This window comes from Choloepus didactylus, chromosome 10 (assembly GCF_015220235.1).
Source record: "Choloepus didactylus isolate mChoDid1 chromosome 10, mChoDid1.pri, whole genome shotgun sequence".
Lineage (NCBI taxonomy): Eukaryota > Metazoa > Chordata > Mammalia > Pilosa > Megalonychidae > Choloepus > Choloepus didactylus.
Window position 1 is genome coordinate 35,410,046 of NC_051316.1, and position 22,548 is coordinate 35,432,593.

A 22,548-nucleotide genomic window follows, 5' to 3' on the forward strand; every position below is an offset into this window, starting at 1 on the left:
CAGACCCACCCTGAGTGGGTGGGGTAACACCTCCATAGAAATTATCCAATCAAATACTTGCCCACAGTTGACTGAGTCACGTCTACATGGAAACATTCAATCAACAGGTTCCAACCCAATCAACACTAATAAAGTCTGCCCCCACAAGATTGTATCAAAGAACATGGCTTCTTCTGGGAGACATAATACATCCAAACTGGCATTACATCTATTCTCCTCTCACACACCCCCCACATCTGTTCCTTAGGGAGGCACAACTTTAGGTATGCTCACAGTCACCCTGGGATGACAGTGGTACTGGTAGGCCTCTCTTCTACTCTGTCCTTCACTAGCTGTTAAATTCCAGTAATTACATGGCTATTTTTACAACAATGCCCTGTGGCATAAATTCCTCTACAAACAAATCTAATCAAATTGCAGTTCCTTGGATGGACTAGTTTCTGAGGAAGTGTTTGATATTGTTATGACCCCAGGAGGGCTTCTCCCAACTGTTTTATTACCAGTTCTCTCTTGCAAGCTAGCTTGTCTAAAGTTTAGTGTGTATCTTCATAGAGCCATGAATCTTTTTGTAATTCCCTTCCCCACAACATCCACTGTTTTTGAGAATGTTCTAAGGTTTATACTTTTCCACATTCTGTTGAAAATAAAGTCAGTTCCTTTGGAAGGAGATTAGGAACTATGGTTTTATGATCTGCTTTAATCTCAGGCAAAATTTCTGAGCCAGGTTTCTGGAGATGAGACAAACTTGTCATTGTCCCCACCCCCAAGTGATACCATTACTGTAGGTGATGAGTGCTTGATGGAGGGGAGGGCAGTAACCTGATGTTCTCTCAACTTGTCTTTCCTGGCATGGGCATGGAACTGTCACCAGGATGAAATCTGACCCAAATTAAAGCTTCTATTTATTTAACTTCTCTCTCTGCTTAAACTGTGTTTATTCCTGTAGTGGTTGAGAACTGCAGCAATTGCTTTTTCTCCTTGGTGAACCACAAAGTCCACAGCCAGTGAAATAGCAGGAACCCATCTTGATGCTGGCCACAAGTTCCTGCCTTGCCACAGCCAGGGAAGTCCCCTTCCCAGAGCATCCACGCTAAGCCCCCGGCCCTGGCCTTCACTTACCTTTGCCCATTAGAAAAGTAAATTCCCCACTTCTGGATGGGATTTAGATGCCAATTTTTGAACATGTGATATATGCAGAAGTATGTTCTAGCATAACCAAGGACTGCACATGCTCAGAACCAATGATGAAATCCCACCACCTGCTTACTGCAGCTGTGACTGATGACTCACCAAAGGGTGTGTCTTCCACAATGAGAGAATGCAATTGGCTGGATTTAATCCAATTAATCAGTTGAAGACTTATAAGTGAGAAAGATAGAGGACCTTCACTTCTTCCAGTGCCTAGCGAAGCGTTTCCTGGGGAGTTCGTAGAAGTTGCCAGTTCATTTCCTGAGGAGATCATCGGACATCTTCCTTGGAGTTGTCAGTTTGCTGACTGCCCTACAGAATTTGGACTTGTGCATACCCACAGATGCATGAGTCACTTTTATAAATTTTATAGTCACAGATACCTCTCATTGTTTCTGTTTCCCTAGAGAACCCTAACTAATACAAAACCCAATGGAGTACTGGATAGTACAAGATTAAAGAGCAGTCATTGAGGCCACTGAAAATATCCACCCTGCTGCCCCAAATACCTATTCCTTACTAGCTTCTCTACCATCAGAGAACACTTAGTACTTGGTGCTAGATCTCAAGGATGAATTTTTCTTCATTCCCTTAGCCTGGGAGTCCCAAGGTATCTTTGCCTTTGAATAACAGGACCCATAGACCCAATGAAAGAGACAGTTCCACTGTACAGTCCTGCCCCAAAGATTAAAAAACTCCCCAACCATCTTTGGAGAAATTCTAACTAAAGATTTAAATGATCTCCACCTCGACCAAGAAGTTCTGCTCCTGTATGTAGATAACTTGCTTATCACCAGCTCATCCAAGGACTATCAGATAGAAACACAGTCACCACCCTAAACCATTTAGCTAAGAAGGGATACAAAGTATCTAAAAAGAAGGCTCAAACTTCACACATGAAGGTCATCTACAAAGAACACAGGAGCCTCTCACAAGAAAGGAAGGAGGCTGTTTGTAGTTTGGCCCTATCCCTAACAGAGAAGCAACTCAGGGGCTTCTTGGGGGTGGCAGGGTTCTGTCGAATCTGATTTACTGAGTATTAAAGGCACCTGTGCCATCTCTTTACACTGGTGGGGAGCTGCGGACTCATAAGCGCCAAGTGCTAGACAGGATAGGAAAAGCCACTTCACATGAGAGTCTGGCAACCTGCAGGTTCTTATTCTCAGGGAAACTCCATATCCTCCTCCTAAGACCTGGGTCTGTCTGGACTGGGAAAATCTGATTGGGTTCGATCCTATCTGGGGAGACCCTCTCACAGAAAGGTTACATAGAGGCAGAGCAAGAAACAGAAAAATGAGGTGAAAAATTCTGATCAACTAAACAGAAACTACAGGAGAGGTCTACAATAAGTTCAACTGAACATCAAAGAACATAGAGTGGAGCCAACCAAGAAAACCATAGGTAAAGGAGTGAAAAAGAGCTCCAAGACAAATTAATCAAGGAAATCAGATGCGAAGAAAGCTAAAGAGAATGAACCATACTAGGAAGCATGAAAATATGGACCAGCCAAAGCCACAAACTAACACTTCAACTGAGATACAGGAATTGAAAAACTAATTAATCAAACAGATCTTCTAAATCAATTCATAAATCAATTTCAAAAATCAGATCAATGTGCTGAGGGAAGATATGGCAAAAGAGATGAAGGCTATAAAGAAGACACTGGGTGAACATAAGAAGGAACTCAAAAGTATGCAAAAACACACGGCAGACTTATGGGAATGAAAGACACAATAGAAGAGATGAAAAACACAATGGAGACTTACAACACCAGAATTGAAGAGGGAGAAGAAATGATAAGTGATCTAGAAGGCAGGACATCTGAAATCCTACACAAAAGGAACAGATAGGGAAAAGAATGGAAAAGTATGAGCAGGGGCTTAGGGAACTGAATGACAACATGAAGCACACAAATATTTGTGTCATGGGTGTCCCAGAAGGGGAAGAGAAGGGAAAAGGGGCAGAAAGAATAGAAGAAATAATCACTGAAAATTTCCCAACTCTTATGAAAGACATAAAATTACAGATCCAAGATGTGCATTATATCCCAAAAGAATAGATCCCAAAACCTATTCTAAGACACTGATCAGATTGTCCAATGTCAAAGACAAGGGAGGATTCTGAAAGCAGCAAGAGAAAAGCAATTCATCATATAAAAGGGAAGCTCAAGAAGACTATGTACGGCTTTCTCCGCAGAAACCATGGAGGCAAGAAGACAGTGGTATGATATATTTAAGGTACTGAAAAACTGCCAACCAAGAAACTGTTTTTCAAAATGAGGAAGAAATTAAAATATTTTCAGACAAACAGACACTGACAGAGTTTGTGAATAAGAGACCTGCGCTTCAAGAAATACTAAAGGGAGTGCTACAGACTGATAGAAAAAGACAGGAGAAAGAGGTTTGGAGAACAGTGTAGAAATTATGACTATCAGGATGGGTAGAAAAGAGAGAGAGAAAAAATAAGACATATAAAATCCAAAAGACAAAATGGTAGAAGAAAGTACTGCACTACAGTAATAACACTAAATGTTAATGGGTTAAACTCCCCAATAAAAAGACATAGATGGAAGAATGGATTAAAAAACAGGACCCATCCAAATGCTGTCTACAAAACTTTAAACAACAAGGCTGAAAGTAAAAGGTTGGAAAAAGATATTGCACACAAACAACCAGAAAAAAGAGGAAGTAGCTCTATTAATATCAGACAAATTAGACTTCAAATGTGAAACAATTAACAAAGAAGGACACTATATTAATGAAAGGGACAATTCATCAAGAAAACATAACAATCATAAATATCTATGACCTGAGTCAGAGTGCCCCAAAGTACATCAGGCAACCACTGTCAACATTGAAGGGAGACTTCAATACACCACTCTTATTAATGGATAGACTATCTAGACAGAGGATCAATAAGGAAACAGATGTTAAATGGTGTTATAAAACAATCTAGACTTGACAGACATTTATAGAACACTACACCCCACAGCATCAAGGTACACATTTTTCTCAAGTGCTCATGGATCCTTCTCTAGGATAGATGACATGTTAGGTCTAAAAGCAAGTCTCAACAAGTTTCAAAGAACTGATATTATACAAAACACCTTCTCAGATCATAAGGGAATGAAGTTGGAAATCAATAACAGGCAGAAGGTTGGAAACTTCAGAAATATGTGGAGGCTAAATAACACACTGTTAGACAACCAGTGGGTAAAGGAAGAAATTACAAGAGAAATTAGTAAATACCTCGGGGCAAATGAAAACACAACATATTAAAACTTACAGGATACAGCAAAGGTGGTGCTGAGAGGGAAATTTATTGCCCTTAACGTCTATATTAGAAGAAAAGAAAGAACAATAATTGAGGAACTAACTGCTCAAATGGAGGAAGTAGAGAAACGATAGGAAACTAACCCTAAAGCAAACAGAAGGAAAGAAATAACAAAGGTTAGAGCAGAAATTAATGAAATTGAGAACAGAAAAACAATAGAATCAACAGAACAAGAAGATGGTTCTTTGAGAATATCAATAAAACTGATAGACCTTTAGCTAGGCTAACATAAAAAAGACTGCAAATAAACACAATCAGAAATGGGAAAGGGGATGTAACTACTGACTCCACAGAAATAAAGGAGATAATGAGAGGATACTATGAGCAACTATATACTAATAAATCTAACTTAGATGAAATGGACAACTTCCTAGAAAAGTATGAACAACCAACACTGATTCAAGAAGAAACAGATGACCTCAACAAATGAGTAACAAGAGGTTGAGTCAGTCATCAAAAAGCTCCCAAAAAAGAATTGTCCAGGACCAGATGTTTTCACATGTGATTTCTACCAAGCATTCAGAAAGAATTAGTACAATCCTGCTCAAAATCTTCAAAAAAAAATTGAAGAGGAGGGAAAGTTACCTAACTCATTCTATGAAGCCAACATCACCCTAATACAAAAATCAGACAAAAATACTTCAAAAATAAAGAAAATTATAGACCAATCTCTTTAATAAATGTAGGTGCAAAAATCCTCAGCAAATACTCTCAAATCGAATCCAGCAGCACATTAACAGGGCAGACTCCATCATATAATGGGCAGCCCAAAACCATAATAGAGTATCAATCCTGCTCCTTCCTGAAAATCCTGACACAGAGAAATATGCCCCATATACAAAGAGGAAGAAAAAGAAAAAGCATTAAAATGGGAGCTCAGTGAGACCAGGGGCTGGTTCACCAACAGACATGGACAATTTTTATTCCCAAGAACCATCGTTGTTCAGGGAATCAGAAGCCCATGAAAGAACCCACCATGGAAACAAAGCCTTATACATTTGGGTATAGGATGTCATGAGCATGCCAGGATTGAAACACGTAATAGATCAGATGACTGAATCATGCCCTATATGTATAACTAATAATCCCAAAATGAAGCCACCTGCAAAGCCTGAAATTAAGTCTATCTAGGAGTGAGATACCTATCCCAAGGAGGACTAGAAAACAGACTTCACAGTAATGCCGCCGGCACCAGGGAATTTCAGGCACCTCCTAGTGGTAGTCACCTTCTCCAAGTGGGTAGATGTATTTTCAACCAGAGACCTCAGCTGAGGTTTCCAAGGCCCTGCTAAAGGAAATAATCCCCTGATGCAGGCTCCCCCATTCACTCCAAAGTGACAATGGCCCAGCCTTTGTCTCCCAGGTGTCACAGGGGATCTCCACACATTAAGTGGAAACTGCATTCAGCTTGGAGACCCCAGTCCTCAGGGAAAGCAGAGAGGGTTAATCAGATATTTAAATGAACCCTGGCTCAATTGTGTAAGGAAACACAAGAAGGGTGTGTTCCAGTTTGCTAATGCAGCCAGAATGCAAAACACCAGAGATGGATTGGCTTTTATAAAAGGGGGGTTATTTAGTTACAAAGTTACAGTCTTAAGGCCATAAAGTGTCCATCAACAAAGGGTACCTTCACTGGAGGATGGCCAATGGTGTCCGGAAAATCTCTGTTAGCTGGGAAGGCACGTGGCTGGCATCTGCTCCAAAGTTCTGGTTTCAAAATGGCTTTCTCCAAGCACGTTCCTCTCTAGGCTGCAGTTCTTCAAAAATGTCACTCTTAGTCGCTCTTGGGGTGTTTGTCCTCTCTTAGCTTCTCCGGAGCAAGAGTCTGCTTTCAACGGCCATCATCACTGTCGCTCATCTGCAGCTCCTGTGCTTTCTTCAAAGTGTCCCTCTTGGCTGTAGCAGCTTGCTTCTTCTGTCTGATTATATACAGTGCACCAGTAATTGAATTCAGACCCACCCAGTGGGTGGGCCAACACCTCCATGGAAATTATCCAGAGTCATCACCCACAGTTGGGTGGGGCACATCTCCATGGAAACACTCAAAGGATTCCAATCTAATCAGCACTAAAATGTCTGCCCCACAAGATTGCATCAAAGAACATGGCTTTTTTGGGGGACGCAACACATCCAAACCAGCCCAGGGTGGATTAAACTCTCCATAGCTCTGCTTCAAATGCATATGGCACCTCAAGACAAACTAAAATTAAGTGCCTTTGAATTAACGTATAGGCACCCAAAGCCACCAGCTAAGGGAACAAGCTTTTTCCACTCTTCAGATACTGAACTTATAAAATATGCTGTACAAGTGAGAGAGATGACAAAAGCCCTCACTGCATAAGGCAATCAATTCCTGCCTGAAGCAACTGACTTTTAGTTACAGCCTTTCAGACCAGGAGACTTGTTAGTTATACCTAAAAACTTAGAAAACTGGGACCCTTAGGATCAGCTTATGCCCAAATGGAAGGGATCATTTTTAGTAATTTTAACCACCCACTCCACCTTAAAACTACAGGGTATCACCCAAAGGATCCATCATACTACAGTAAAGAGAGCGGTTGAACCCACCTCATCCATGCATGCAAAGCAAAGCCAATCCTCATACTACTGTAAATATCTGTCAGATCTGAAGTCATCGTTTAAGCGGGAGCAGATGGCTAAGTAATCTATTGTCCATACCTAGACTAAAAGTAGAATTGCTTGGTATTATCTTTACTATTGTTATCATAATAGTAAATACTGGTGATCCTGTTGTGCATTTGTGGCCCAGGCAGTTTGAATGCCAAGGATGGCCTGCTCAGCCATGAGTCTTACTTTCTCACTTGGGCTTCTTTCAGTGACTGGAACCCTGGGCCAAATGAGTCCATGGGCCAATAACACATGGGTTAAGATTACAACAGATATTGTCAAAGGACATAATCTCTTCAACTTCTGGGTCTGTCATGACCAAGCCACTGGAGCTTCTCAAGAGTACTTCTGGCTAGGAGGGCCCCAGCTAATGAGTCCACATGGCTTACAACACCCCAAATTTAGAGCCAATATAACATTTTCCAACCTAGTCCTCTACATGAGGCCTATCCCCATAGCAAAGGTGAATGTGGTGGTGGTTTCCAGGGTAGGGGTGGGGTGGGTGGAGTCAAGTGTCAAGTAGTCAGTTCCTGACTTAGAACTTCTAACTTAGACTCTCGGCTGAACTCAACAAGTAGTAAAAATGGGGATTGTAATAACTCATTCCAACGTAAAGCATTAGTACTCAACCCTTTTTTAGGGAGAGGGAAAATATACTACAACTACTACCCAGGCTGTGTACCTGATCATAACAGATATGACTATGATGATGAGTCTGACCTAGACAGGTGTATCAGTGACCTCTGGAAAAAGTCTCTCATACTTGACCCATCCCACTGGATCCCACAAAACCACACCTACTTTGGAGTAGAAAATCACATTTCAAACCCTGGGAGACTGCCTCAAAAAGGGGCTTATGTTTCTTGGCCTTAACAAAGGTCAAGGGATTGCCACTCAGTGCCTAGATACTAACATCACCCCAAGCATGTGGCCAGCAGGGTACGTGACCCCTCTCTGAAAAGCATTCACCTACACGCCAATCTGTCTACAAGAAAAGAAGGTCAAACCAAGCCTCATCATAGGAACAAGTGAGGACAAGGACTAATTATTCTAGGTGTCACTCTCCTTATAGGCTCTCTCGGCCTGGCCGGGAGTATCATTTATAGTGCTGTAGCTGACCTAACACAAGAAACAGGTCAGGACTTCAGGCGCATTTAAAAATCCCTAGACTCACTGGTCAGAATGGTGTTAGATCAACACATTGCATTAGAATATCTCTTGGAAGAGCAAGGAGGGGTTTGTGCCTTAGCTAATACCTGCTGTTGATTCTACATCAATACCATCAGCCAGGATTAAAATAGCATTAAGACCATCTTCGATCATGCCACATGGCACAGAGGTCAAGTCAAGAACCAGCCAGCAGCAGATACCTGGAACATAGTGAAACAAGCAATCCCCATCTTTACCTGGTCTCTCCCATTCTGAGGACCTCTAGTAGCAATTTTGTTGTTACTCATATTCGGGCCCTGCATACTTAACTGTCTGACATCTTTTGTAAGCAAGAGACTTGAGGCTATTAAGTTGCAGATGGTTATTACTTAGACTTATGAACAACTTGGCCTTCTAGCTGGTGACAACCAAACATACCTTAAGGTAGCCAGGGAAAGGTTCTGCTTCTCTACTGGGCTCCATGATGATATCCTCATTCAGCTAGAAGCAGCTACAGCTACCCTTCAGTGCCCCTCAAGAATGAGGAGCAGGATATAGAGAGAGGAGAGATTGTCACCAGCAAGAAGTCCAAACCAAAATATCACCAGGATGGAATCTGACCCAAATTAAGTTCCATCTAACTTCTGTCTCTGCTTAAGCTGTGCTTATTTCCAGGAAGATAAAGCAAGCAACCCCTGCAAGTAGCCGTTGAGAACACCAGCCAGTGCCCCATCTTTCCACAGTGAACCACAGAAGTCCACAGCCAATGAAATAGCAGGAACCCATCTTGATGCTGGCCACAAGACCCTGCCTGGCCACGGCTGGGGAAGTTCCTTTCCCAGAGTATGCACACTAAGCCCCCAGCCCTGACCTGAATTTACCTTTGCTCATTGGAATAGTAAATTCTCTGCTTCTGGGCGGGATTCAGATGCCATTTTTTGAACATGCAATGTATGCAGAAGTATGTTCTAGCATAACTAAGGGCTGCAGATGCTCAGAACCAGTGATGAAATTCCACCACCTGCTTGCCTCAATCAGCTGTGTGTGCATTCCCCAACTCTCTATAAAAGAACCATACTCACCTCCCTTTGGGGAGAAGCATGAGTAGGACATGAGTCTACCTTCCTCCATTCTTTAGCTTAAGAATAAAGATCTGTTTTGCTTCATCAAATCTGCTTTTGTTCTATTTGGTGTGAGCAACACTGGGCAGGAGATTTGTTTCAAGGGTTTGACCTGAGGGGTCCGTAACAGAACCACTGCCTCATGAGCCAGGGAAATGGCCACTGTACCCCAGAATTCTCAGCATGCCATACCCATGATAGAGCCTCTGTTCTGTGAGTGGAGGTTGGATGGAAAAAGGGAGCCCTCACTTCTCGATCACATCTACCTAGGACAGTCTTAGCAACAAGCAGCTGGGGTACCTGGGACGAGAAACACTTAAGTTCTGCTCTCCTGGGGTAATCCTCCAGCTGGGAATATAAGGAGCCCTATGTTCTTGGCTGCAGCAGTTTGTAGTAAAATTTCTGACTCACTGACCTGGGAGCAGAGGAGTAAGCAGTCCCGGATAATACTCTCATCTTTTTACTGAACTCTCATAGATTTTTTTGTATACATATTTCTTCATTTATTGTTTGTCCTTAGGAGCATTTCCAGAGGCTTTCCAGGGTTGATTTTTAAAAATAATTTTTTAATTTTCACCAGTTTTACTACAGATTGTGTTAGTGGAGCTTCTCATGCATTCATGCTGGATGTTGATCCCAGCATGTTACGTAATGCTTACTACTTCTAGAGTTTTTGTTTAATTTTAGACTTACTAAGAAAAATAAAACTATTATCATGACAATGAGGTAAAAAGAAAGGCCTATTAAAACGAAAACTCTTTTGATATGGAGAAAGCAATTTTTCCATTTTAGTCTACCAGTAGAAAAAAGAAAACTTAAGTAAGAAGTAATTTCCTGGGTATATTTCTAATCCAGGAGAGAGGCAAAAGATTTTTAACCCAGGTCTCAAATAGACTAAGGAATTGTGATGGCCAGAGATACCTCATTTGAAGCATTTTATCTGCAGCAGCAAATATGCAAATATAGTAACATATTTGAAGTTAGTCATCAGATGTAATAGTACAAGCCAATAAACTAAAGCCTTATCCTGATTATTAGTTCTTATCTGTAGGCTGGGGAGGAAGGGTTGATAACAATGTAACTCTAGGCTTTCCCTGGATGTAAATTACATGTCAACTAACAGTTCCTCAATCCTCTGATAAGGAGAGTGAGACTGCTTAGATAAGAAAGAGAGAAGGCAGATAAGGGGGAGCAAAAAAAGAGGAGAAAAAAGCACAAGAGACCTTTACCACTATGCTGAGATTTTCCTCTGTAACTACCATGTCATTTTAATTTCTGAGAAAGGCAAGACACTAGAATAATGAACCCAGACAAAAGATATAGGAGGTTAGCAGGAGATCTGGATAGTAACTGTCTGTGTCCTTGTGTTGTTTTACCTCTGAGCTTCAGTTTGCTATTATGCAAAGGGAAAAATTTATTTAAAGTGGAATAATCTTTGACTTTCATAGTTCTGAGATAATGCATGTAGTATTAAAAAACGTTAGATAATTTTGTAGCTTTCCTTAGCTCTTTTCCTGGAAAACATGTTGACATCTATTTTATCCCAACATTTACTGAATGCCTCTTTGATCCAATACTTTGGAGATACAGTGGCAATTAAAACACAGGCCTTGTGGTACTGTGCCTATGTAAGACTACTGAAACATGCTTTTTCTTGTTAAAGTAAAAGAGAGGGGATTTGATTGTTTTCCCCACTTGTCTACTGATACTCCTGGCAAAAAAGTCCTGATCATTGGTTTTTTAACTGCTCTATCAGTTATCTTGTGTGTTGAAAAAAAAAAAAAATTAAGGTTTAAATCTGGCATTTTCTCCCTAAGGTACAAAGATGTTTCCACATTCTTTCACATTTGAATTTGAAGAAGTAAAAGCACTATGCTATTTTAGAAAACATGATATAGTCTTCTGAATAAAATTGAAAAGAGTGATAAATTGAGAGAAAAAAAGTGGAGTCTATAACTAAACAATCAAACTTGCAAAATAGGTAACCTGAAAGGGTAGGAAACTGAGTCCTTGAATTTCAGAGGTAGGAGCCCTTTTAAATTTAATTACTCTATTTCAATCTCCTCATTGTACAGACAAGAAAACTGATGTCCAGAGAGGGTATGTTTTTGGGGCAAGGTCACACAGCTCATAAATGCAAGAAACAAGATTTTGAGTGAGATCTGTCTCTGTCTGCCTCTACAACAGGTACCCTTTTAAGCAGGTAATTCAATATTATAGTGAAGTTCATATTAACATAAACTTGATATATGATGTGATGGAAAAGGCTTAACAACATGTGTGCAAGAAGGTAAATGTACACAAAAGCTATCCTGTTTAGAAATCCTGTCTGTAACATCTAAGAGAAAGGAGTAGTTTCTCCACCTAATCAAGTCTGTATACTGGAAAAATAGAGACCATGAATGGAAATGGAGGGATGAATTTTGGAGTTCCTGTCCCATTAATAGATGGGTCAATGATATTTTAATATTATTCAATTCCTATGTTCCTTGGTGGGTCCAGAAATTTATTTTTTGTTAAATTCTTATTATCTCCTCTGAAATCCCAAGTTTCTGCACAGTTAAAAAAAAAAAAAAAAAAGTCTAGCAATGACATGAATATGTAAGTTTTATATTTCCTAGTCAAATTAGTATATGAAATATTTTAGTTCCAAATTGTTCTCTAGAAAGATCTAGAAAGTAACATTGAAACCACCCCAATTGCCCCTGCTTTCACCCCCAAATGCCCTTGCTTTTGTAAAAGCCCTTTCTTGCTTGCTCACTTGTTTCTCTTCTAAAAACCCACCTTAAATTTACTAATAAGGAACTTATCTTACGAAAAGATAAGTTTTGTTTTGTTCTCCCCTGTAGAGCTAGCCAAAATCAGTTAGAACTAACTCCAATCTCTGACACACGTGCAGAGGAAAGACATACTGACCAAAGGTAACCCTGGAACTAACACCACCCCATAAGAGGAACCAAGGTAAGCAAAGACAACAGGAAGGAGAAATGGAGAACCCTAAGAAAAAGCAAGAGGTCCAACAAAATTAGGTTGTTGACACTGTCACAGCCCACTCCTCAGAAAAAGCAACTAATTAGCAGCAGACATGCCCCCCAGATGAGTGCTGCCTTTCAGCAGACCCCTACCCGGAATTAGCCTAAAATAATCCCTTGCCCTTCGAATGCAGAGGCAGATATGAGCTGGCTGCTCCTGTCTCCTTACATTTTGCTCCATAATAAATTTATTTCCCTCTTCGAAAACCAGGTGTCACTGAATTGGTCCTTCGTGCGCATCAGGCAGTGAGGCCTTGCTCGGCAGCAATGTTATATGCAACAGTGATGTGAGTTCTGAGAAACAGGAAGAAAATAAATCCATCACTATTTTGAACTCAAGATTATTATGCACTACTCTATTTTTATTCATTATATTTCTAAATATAGTATTTCTAAAGGCATATCAAATAACATAAAAGGGAAAAATAAGAGAAAAGTTGAATTTATGCTAAATATGATTCTTAAATGACCTACCCTGGAGAGAACCACAGGACCATAAAAGGTAAAATGGATTCTATGTCCTTGGTAATAAGAGTTAATTTGCAGTAATATCTCTAGCCTATTTGCTTTTTCAGTTATGGAAGTGGTCATGGAAACCGTTTAAAATATTCCTTAGAAATTTCTAGTTGTTACTGAGGATCAAAGCTGTCACCATGGGAAAATAATATAGAGAACAGAAGTCATATTCTTATTTGCTTCTTTTATAAGGGATGAATTGTATAAATATGTGCTTGGGAAAAGTATATTGATGCAGTTCAGTAGAACACCAATAACTGCTTCCAAACTGGAGAAGTCCTAATTGATAAGGACCATGATTTTGGATTTTGAAAGTCATATATTTGATAGCATATGCTCCGGTCCTCATTGCTATACTTGTAAATCATAAAATGTTAATATTGGACTCTATTTTCGAGATCATACTGACTTGCTTTTGATTTGCTGTTGAGGAAATTAAGGTGCAATAACATGATGTCCAGGTCACAGAGGTCATTGCTAACTGAATCTAGATTAAAATTCAGTTAGGTCTTGTGGTAGGATGAATCATGGCCACCCAAAGATGTCCATGTCATAGTCTCTTGAAACTGTGTGTGTGTGTGTATAATCATACATGGTAATAAGGATTTTGTGGATGTGATTAAATTAAGGTGTTTGAGATGGGAAGATTGTCATGGATGATCTGGGTTGGCACAATGTAATCACATAAGAACTTTATAAGGGAGGCAAGAGGATCACAGTTAGTAGTAGGAGATATGACAGTGGAAGCAAGGGACTGAGGTGATGCAAGGAAAGAGCCACAAACTAAGGAACACAGGCCTCTAAAAGAAGAAAAAAGGCAAGGAAATATTCTCCCCTGAAGCTTCCAGAATGAATGCCATGCTGCCAACAATTTTGTTAGACTTCTGACCTCCAGAATTATGAGAGGATAAATTTGCACTGTTTTAAGTCCCTAAGTTTGTGGGAATTTTTTACAGCAGCAATAGGAAACTAATAAAGATGCTCTCTCTAAAGTATCATGTTACTACTCATACTCTGCCTGTATCTGTATTAATCCACTTAATGCTGTATGTTGCAATATGTTTTTAAAGGTCTTATTCTTGGACTTTCCAGATGTTCATATATCTTTAAATACAGATACAGTAAAGTTACTCATCTCTTTATGTCCAGCACCTACAGAGTTGAATAAGACTCCACAGATGTTGAATAAGTAAATGAAAAACTGTGATGCTGACATTTATTAAAATACATTTAAACTTCACTCTTAAGAAAGATTTGCCAATTGCTCAATATTTATTGAGAGCTTTCTATGAGTAAGGCACCGTGCTAAGCACACAAATAGATGAAAACTTGAGCAACACATTTGTGAAAATTTACTAGCCGAACTTTTATTACAAGATGATAGGCTTGACCTTAAAGTAAACCCAGAGGTGTATACTGTTATTTATTAATTGTGTATACAAGCATGATTTAAGTTCCAATAGGACCAAATGGAATACAACTGGGAAATTCTTCAAAGGAAACTGATCCTGTACCTTGGTTTCCCAAAACACACACATGCATCTTCCTTTGTACGTATTTGACAGACTGTTCCTGCCCAACATAACACAAATAATAAAACTTTACCTCCTCAAAAGGAAATAATCTAAATCATGTTCATTTCTCCATGAAGACCTAAATCCCTTCTCTCTGGAATATGTGCTCACTTGTTCTGAATGTTGTTCACCATGACCCTGAACTGAGGACTGTAATGAAAATATTAACCATCCATTTATGCATAACATCCATTGGAAGATAGAAAAGAGGAAATCTTCAATTCCTACCTCTGGGAAAAAGGAAGAAGGTAAAAAAACACACTGTTGGGCAGGGATAATAAAGACATTTGCTCCTGCCATGGCATAGATTTCTTAGCCAGTTTAGCCCTCCCTGGTTCCTCTAAATTAGAAAATATTGCCATCCTTGAGAAAAGTACAGGACAGTGGTCATCAACATGGCTATATAAGACATCTGCTGAAAAAACCTCCTGAGAGATTAAGTGAAAAAAGGACAAATCTCACTTGCTTAGAACTCTGGAGGAAAGTAGAGATTGTAGAAGTACTCCACAAATGCTGAATTGAAGACAGAGAAAAATATCAGGTAGGGAACTTCTGTCCCAGAACAGCTGTTCCTCTTTCATCCTTGTCACTTGGTCTCACTCTGCTTGGGAAGTGCCCAGAGGAAGTGGCCCGGATACCTTCCATCTCCCACCAGGGACAAAGACTAGAAAACCACTCATAGTAATGAGGTAGAATCCTATGCATATCCAGACACAGAGACCCAAGTCCACAGAGATCTAGGGCAGCACACAAGCTACTGAGGGTTGCTGAATAAAAATGGGCCCCAAAGAGGAGCTTCCAAAATAGAGTATTAGGGAGGGAATGGCAAAATGTACTTTACCTATCCTAAAAGCAGCAAGTAGCACAGCACAAACTGTCCAAATCAACTGTTTGGGGATCCAGAGAACAGGTAAGGATAATATAACACCCAGGGAAGTACAGGATGAAGAGTTCAAAAAACCATGGTCAGAGACTATATTTCCCTCTGTGGCTCCTGGCAACCATCACCCACCCTTGAGGGACAGAGCAGGAGGGGTCCTAACCCTTGACTGGTAGGTGGCTGCAGACTGGGGTGGCAGCAGTAGTCCTCTACAGAGGAACACAGCCCAACACTGAGCAAGCCATTGGCAAGTGAAGTGAGAACACGGGATCCCTGCTGTATCAGCCCCTCCCACTCAGATGCCAACAGGGATCACTGTTTCAACAGCATCAGAGGTGAAATAGGAAGCCAAAGAGTGCCACCTGCTAGTTAGGTTAGAAAGTGCAAAAAGGGATTTTGGAGTCTTTGCAGATGCTATCCCAGGGCCCATTGGATTTGGTCTACACACCTTGCATGGGTACCTGGCATTGTTTTGGCTGGGATATACTGACGATATATCCAATTGGTCAAAGACACCAATACCAAGACCCAAGCAGCAATAAAATCCTAGATAAGAAAGAGAAATTGACCCTCGGAATAAACTCATCAAGAAAATTGGATGACTAAATATCAGCAAAAAATCATAAGACATACTAAAACGCAGGAAGATATGGCCGAGTCAAAGGAACAACATAAAAATTTGAAGGATAGAATTTGGAACAAATGATCAAAGATATTCAAACAAATTTCCTAAACAAATTCAATGAGATGGATAAAGAGATAAAGAATGTTAAGGCACTGGGTGAACATAAAGCAAAATTTAAAAGAATACACAGAATAATAGCAGATTTATTGGAAATGAAATATACTCTACATGAAACAAAAATACACTAGAGACATACAACAGAGATTTGAAGGGGCAGAAGAATGACTCAGCAAGCTAGAAAGCAGAACTGAATTTGAAAAGACAAAAGAACAAATGGAGAAAAACGAAAAAATTGAGCAGGGTCTCAGGGAAATGACTGACAACATGAAGCACACAAACATATGTATCATGGGTATACTAGAAAGAGAACAAAGGGAATAGGGCCAGGAAGAATACTTAAGGAAATAATGTCTGAAAATTCCCCAACCCTTATAAAAGACATAAATATGCAAATCCAAGAAGCCCAAACATAATAAATCTAAATCAACAACTCCAAGATACATAGTAAGTCAGACTGTCAAATGCCAAAGAGAAGGAGAAAATTCTGAAAGAAAAAAGGTATTCACCACATATAAGGGAAGCCAAATAAGGTGATGTTATGATTTCTCATAAGAAAACATGGATGTGAAAAGGCAGTGGTAGGATAAAATTAAGATACTGGAAGAGAAAATTTGTCAGCCAAGGATTCTTTATCCAGCAAAGCTGTCCTTCAAAAATGAGGGAGACTTTACTATATTTAGAGATAAACAAAAGCTGAGAGAGCTTGGTAACAAGAGACTTTCCCTACAAGAAATACTAAAGGGAGTTTTCCTGGCTGAAAAGAAAAGACAGGAGAAAAAGGCTTAGAGGACAATTAAGCAATTAATATTATAAGTAAGGTTAACTAGAAGGATAAAAAGAAATCTGATAAATAAAAGTCAAAGTATAAAATGGCTGAAATAAGGACTGTGTGCCAGTTTGAATGTATTATGTCCCCCAAAACACCATTATCTTTGATGCAATCTTGTGTGAGCACACATTATTAGTGTTGATCAGATTGTAATTCTTTGATTGGGCATTTCCATGGAGATGCGACCCACCCAACTGTAGGTGATAATTCTGATTGGATGATTTCCATGGAGGTGTGGTCCTACCCATTCAGCATGGGCCTTGATTAGTTCACTGGAGCTCTATAAAAGCTCAGACAGAAGGAGTGAGCTTGCTACAGCCAAGAGGAACACTTTGAAGAATGCACAGGAGCTGAGAGAGGAACTGCAGTTTACAGAGACATTTTGGAGACAGCCTTTGAAAGCAGACTTTTGCTCCGGAGAAGCCAAGAGACGACAAATGCCCCAAGAGCAACTGAGAGTGACATTTTGGAGAGAAGCTGATGCCTAGAGAAGAACATCCTGGGAGAAAGCAATTTTGAAACCAGAACTCTGGAGCAGATGCCAGCCATATGCCTTCCCAGCTAACAGGGGTTTTCCAGATGCCATTGGCCATCCTCCAGTAAAGGTATCCAATTGTTGATGCCTTTCCTTGGACACTTTATGGCCTTAAGACTGCAACTGTGTAATCAAATAAACTCCTTTTATAAATGCCAATCCATTTCTGGTATTTTGCACCCTGGCAGCATTAGCAAACTAGAACAGACTGCCTTTACAGTAATAACATTGTATGTTAATGGATTAAATTCTCTAATCGAAAGACATGGACTGAAAGAAAGATTAAAAAAAAGATAATCCACCTATATGCTGTTTACAAGAGACTCATTTTAGACTCAAAGATACAAAGTGAAAGGCTGGAAGAAGATACTCCATGCAAGCAGTACCCAAAATAAAGCTGAGATAGCTATACTAATATCACACACAATAGACTTCAAATGCAAATATGTTTTAAGAGTCAAAGACACTATGTATTAATAAAAGGGGGTAATTCACCAAGAAGAAATAACAATTATAAATATGTATGCATCTAATCAAGGAGCCCCAAAGTACATGAGGCCAACACTAGAAAAACTGAAGGGAGTAATGGATGTCTCCATAATAACAGTGGGATGTAGCAACACACCAAAATCTTCAACAGATAGAAAATCTAAACAAAAGATCAATAAGGAAAGATGGAACCTACATATTATGATAAATGAGCAAGACCTAACAGACATATATATAACAAAAAACAAATTGAAACAAAACAAAATAACAGGATATACATTATTCTCAAGTGCTCATGGGATATTATCCAGGATAGATGACATGGTAGGGCAAAAAACAGGTCTTAATATATTTAAAAACACTGAAATTATACAAAGCACATTCTCTGATCATAATGGAATGAAGCTGGAAGTCAATAACAGGCAGAGAACTAGAAAATCACAAATATATGGAGGTTAAACAACACACTTAAACAATCAGTGGATCAGACGAGAAATTACAAGAGAAAGCAGTAAATATCATGAAACAAATGAAACAAAGAATACAACATACAAAAATTATGGGAGGGAGACTTCTGAGAAGACGGCAGAGTGGGTGAGGTAGAGTAGTCCTCTCCTCCATGAAAGAAACTAGAGAGGAGCCAGAGGACACCTGGGACCATGGTTTCGGGGTATGACCAGCCACAGAGGGACCTCTACTGTACGTGGTAGGGATGTAGACAAAAACATGGCAAGACTGCACCTCAAGGGACTGGGTGAGTTTCTTCAGCCAGCACCACCTCCTGGGGCCAGCAGTGGTGAGACAGCCACTAGGTAAGGGAGTGAGCAGCAGCTCTCCAGTCCATGCACCCATATTGGCAGTTGGCTGAGGAGGTGATCCTCCACAGCCATATGGCTGAGAGCACCCATGAAGGAACCTGGAAGGCAGCATTCACTCTCCCCCCAGAGAAGTCTGGGGTGTGCACTGGCAAGAAGCAGGGACAGGAGAGGGTGCCACACAGAAACACAAGGAGCCCCTCACACAACAGAGAGGCTTATGGGTGCATGGCAGGCAGGGAGAGGAGCATGGATGAGTGGGAGGGTGCTCTTGAGTGGACACCTGCTGAACTGCAAAGGCGCACATCACACTCCTAGGGAAGGCAGTCCCCAGTGTACAAGGAGAACTGGTGCACTGACTGGATCCACACCCAGTTTGGACTCCACCAAGCACACAGAAGTTCAGGGAAGGCTGGCCTGAGAGTTAAGAATTGGCCCAAAGTGCAACCTGCTGATAGGAAAGGAAAACTGCACTCCAGCAAGCTTTAGCTCTGTGAATTATATAAAAATGCTCAAATAATCCTGCATTTCTCAAAATAAGCTTAACAAGACAAGCAAATGCCTGGAAGCCAACAGAAAATCATAGAGAATATGAAGTATCTACAAGATATGGACAAGCCAACTGAACAAATTAAAAAGCCAGAAAAGACACACAATTGGGAGCAATTAAGTAAAGAAGTACACCTAAACTTCCAAAACAACATCAACAACATGGCTAAGGACATAACGGACATCAAGAAGACTCTAGAAGAGCATAAAGAAGAATTAGAATAAATAAAAAGTAGATCTTATGGAAATAAAAGATACTGTTGCTCAAATTAAAAATATACTAGAGACACAAAACAGCAGATTTGAAGAGGTAGAAGCAAGAATAGGTGAACTAGAGGACAAACAACTGAATGCTAATGCGTAAAAGAACAAATGGTGAAAAAATATAAAAAACTTGAAATGGATCTCAGGGAAATGATGGATAACATGAAGTGAAATATAAAAATCATTGGTGTCCCAGAAGGAGAAGAGTAAAGGGCTAGAAAGAGTGTTCCAAAACATAGGTGGGGAAAATTTCCCACCCTTCTAAATGACATAAACAGGCTAAGCAAAGATGCCCAACTAACTCCAGAGAGAGGAAATCTAAATAAATCCACCCCGTGACATACATTGATCAGACTGTCAAATGCTGAAGAGAAGGAGAAAGGTCTGAAAGCAGCAAGAGAGGAGTGATACACCACAAAAAAGGGAAACCACATAAGACTAAGTAATGACCACTCAGTGGAAACCATGACGGTAAGAAGGCAGTGGTATGATATATTTAAGGTTCTGAAAGAGAAAAATTGCCATCCAAGAATTCTTTCTCCAACAAAGCTACCCTTCAAAATTGCGGAAGATTTTAAAATTTTTACAGACCAAAATGCTGAGAGAATTTGTTAACAAGAGACCTGCCCTGCAAGAAATATTAAACAGAGCTCTACTGGCTGAGAAAAAAATGGAGAGTGGTCTGGAGAAGGACACATAGTTGAAGAGTATTTAGTAAGGGTAATTTAAGGGAAATAGAGGAGAAAAATAGATCTGTCAACTAAAAACCAAAGGGTAGGATGGCTGCTTTAAGAACTCCCTTCATAGTAATAACTTTGAATGTGAATGGACTAAACTCACCAATTAAAAGATACAGATTGGTAGAATGGATTAAAATGTATGATTCATCAATATGCTGTTTACAGAAGACTCATATGAGACCCTGCAACACAAGGAAACTGAAAGTGAAAGGATGGAAAAAAATATTCTATGCAAGCTACAACCAAAAGAAAGCTGGGATAGCTACACTAATAACAGACAAAATAGACTTTGAATGCAAAGATGTTATAAGAGACATAGAAGGACACTATATTTTAATAAATGGGACAATTCACCAAGAAGAAATAATCATAAATAATTATGCACCCAATCAATGAGCTCCAAAGTACATGAGACAAACATTGACTAAACTGAAGGAACAATACACATGTGTACAATAGTGGGAGACTTCAATACACCACCGTCTTCTTTAGATAGAACAACTAGACAGAGACCAATAAGGAAACTGAGAACCTAAACAATATGATAAATGAATTAGTCTTAACAGACATATATAGTTCATTATATCCTAAAGTACCAAAATATACATTCTTCTCTAGTGCCCATGGAACATTCTCTAGGATACATTATATGCTGGGGCACAAAACAAGTCTTAATAAATTGAAAAAAGATTGAAATTATTCAAAGCACATTCTCTGACCATAATGGAATGCAACCAGAAATCAATAACCACCAAATAACCAGATCTTTCACAAATATATGGAGGTAAAACAACACACTCATAAACAACGAGTGGGTCAAAGAAGAAACTGCAAGAGAAATACGCAAATATCTAGAGGTGAATGAAAATGAGAAAACAAATCAAAACCCATGGAATGCAGTGAAGGTGGTGCTGAGAGGGAAATTCATAGCTCTAAATGTATACATCAAAAAGGAAGAAAGAGCTAAAACCAAAGACCTGACTGAACAACTGAAGAGGCTAGAGAATGATAAGCAAACTAACACTAAAGGAATTAGAAGAAAAGAAATAACAAAGATTAAAGCAGAAATAAATGAGCTGGAGAACAAAAAAAAAAAAAAAACAATTGAGAGATTAAATAAAAGCAAAGTTAGTTCTTTGAGAAGATCAACAAGATTGACAGACCATTAGCTAGACTGACAAAGTAAAAAAGAGAGAAAACCTAAATAAAGTCAGAAATGAGAGTAAGGTACTTACTATGGATCCTAAAGAAATGAAAAAATTGTAAGAGGATACTATGAACAACTGTATGCCAACAAGGTAGACAATTTAGAGGAAATGGACAATTTCCTGGAAACACATGAACAACCTAGACTGAACCAAGAAGAAATAGAAGACCCTCAACAAACCTATCACAAATAAAGAGATCCAATCTGTCATCACAAATCTACCTACAAATAAAAGCACAGGGCCAGATGGCTTTGCAGGGGAATTTTACCAAACTTTCCAAAAAACACTGATACCATTCCTGCTCAAACTCTTTAAAAAAATTGAAGAAAACGGAACACTGCCTAACTCATTTTATCAAGCTAATATCACTTTGATACCAAAACCAGATAAAGATACTACAAAAAAGGAAAAGTACAGGCCAGTCTCCCTAATGAATATAGATGCAAATATTCTCAACAAAATACTTGCAAATCAAATCCAAAGGCACGTTAAAAGAATTATAAACCGTGACCAAGTGGGGGTCACTACAGGCATGCAAGTGTGGTTCAACATAAGAAAACTAATCAATGTAATACAATACATTAACAAACTGAAAGGGAAAAATCAAATGAACATCTTGATACATGCTGAAAAAGCATTTGACAAAATTCAGCATCCTGTTTGATAAAAACTCTTCAAAAAGTAGGAACTGAAGGCAACTTCCTCAATATGATAAAGGTCATATATGGAAAAACCCACAGCCCAGCATAGTACTCAATGATGAGCTAAGAGATGATGCCCAGACACTTCGAGAGAAATCCCCTGGGAAAACAAGCACGGATGCAAAGGAGATGAGAGAGAGAGACTAAGAGAGACAGAAGCCCAGAGACATTTTGGAGAAAGCTATTTTGAAAAGCAACCAAGGAGCAAAGGACCAGCAGACACCAAACACGTGCCTTTCCAGCTGAGGAAGA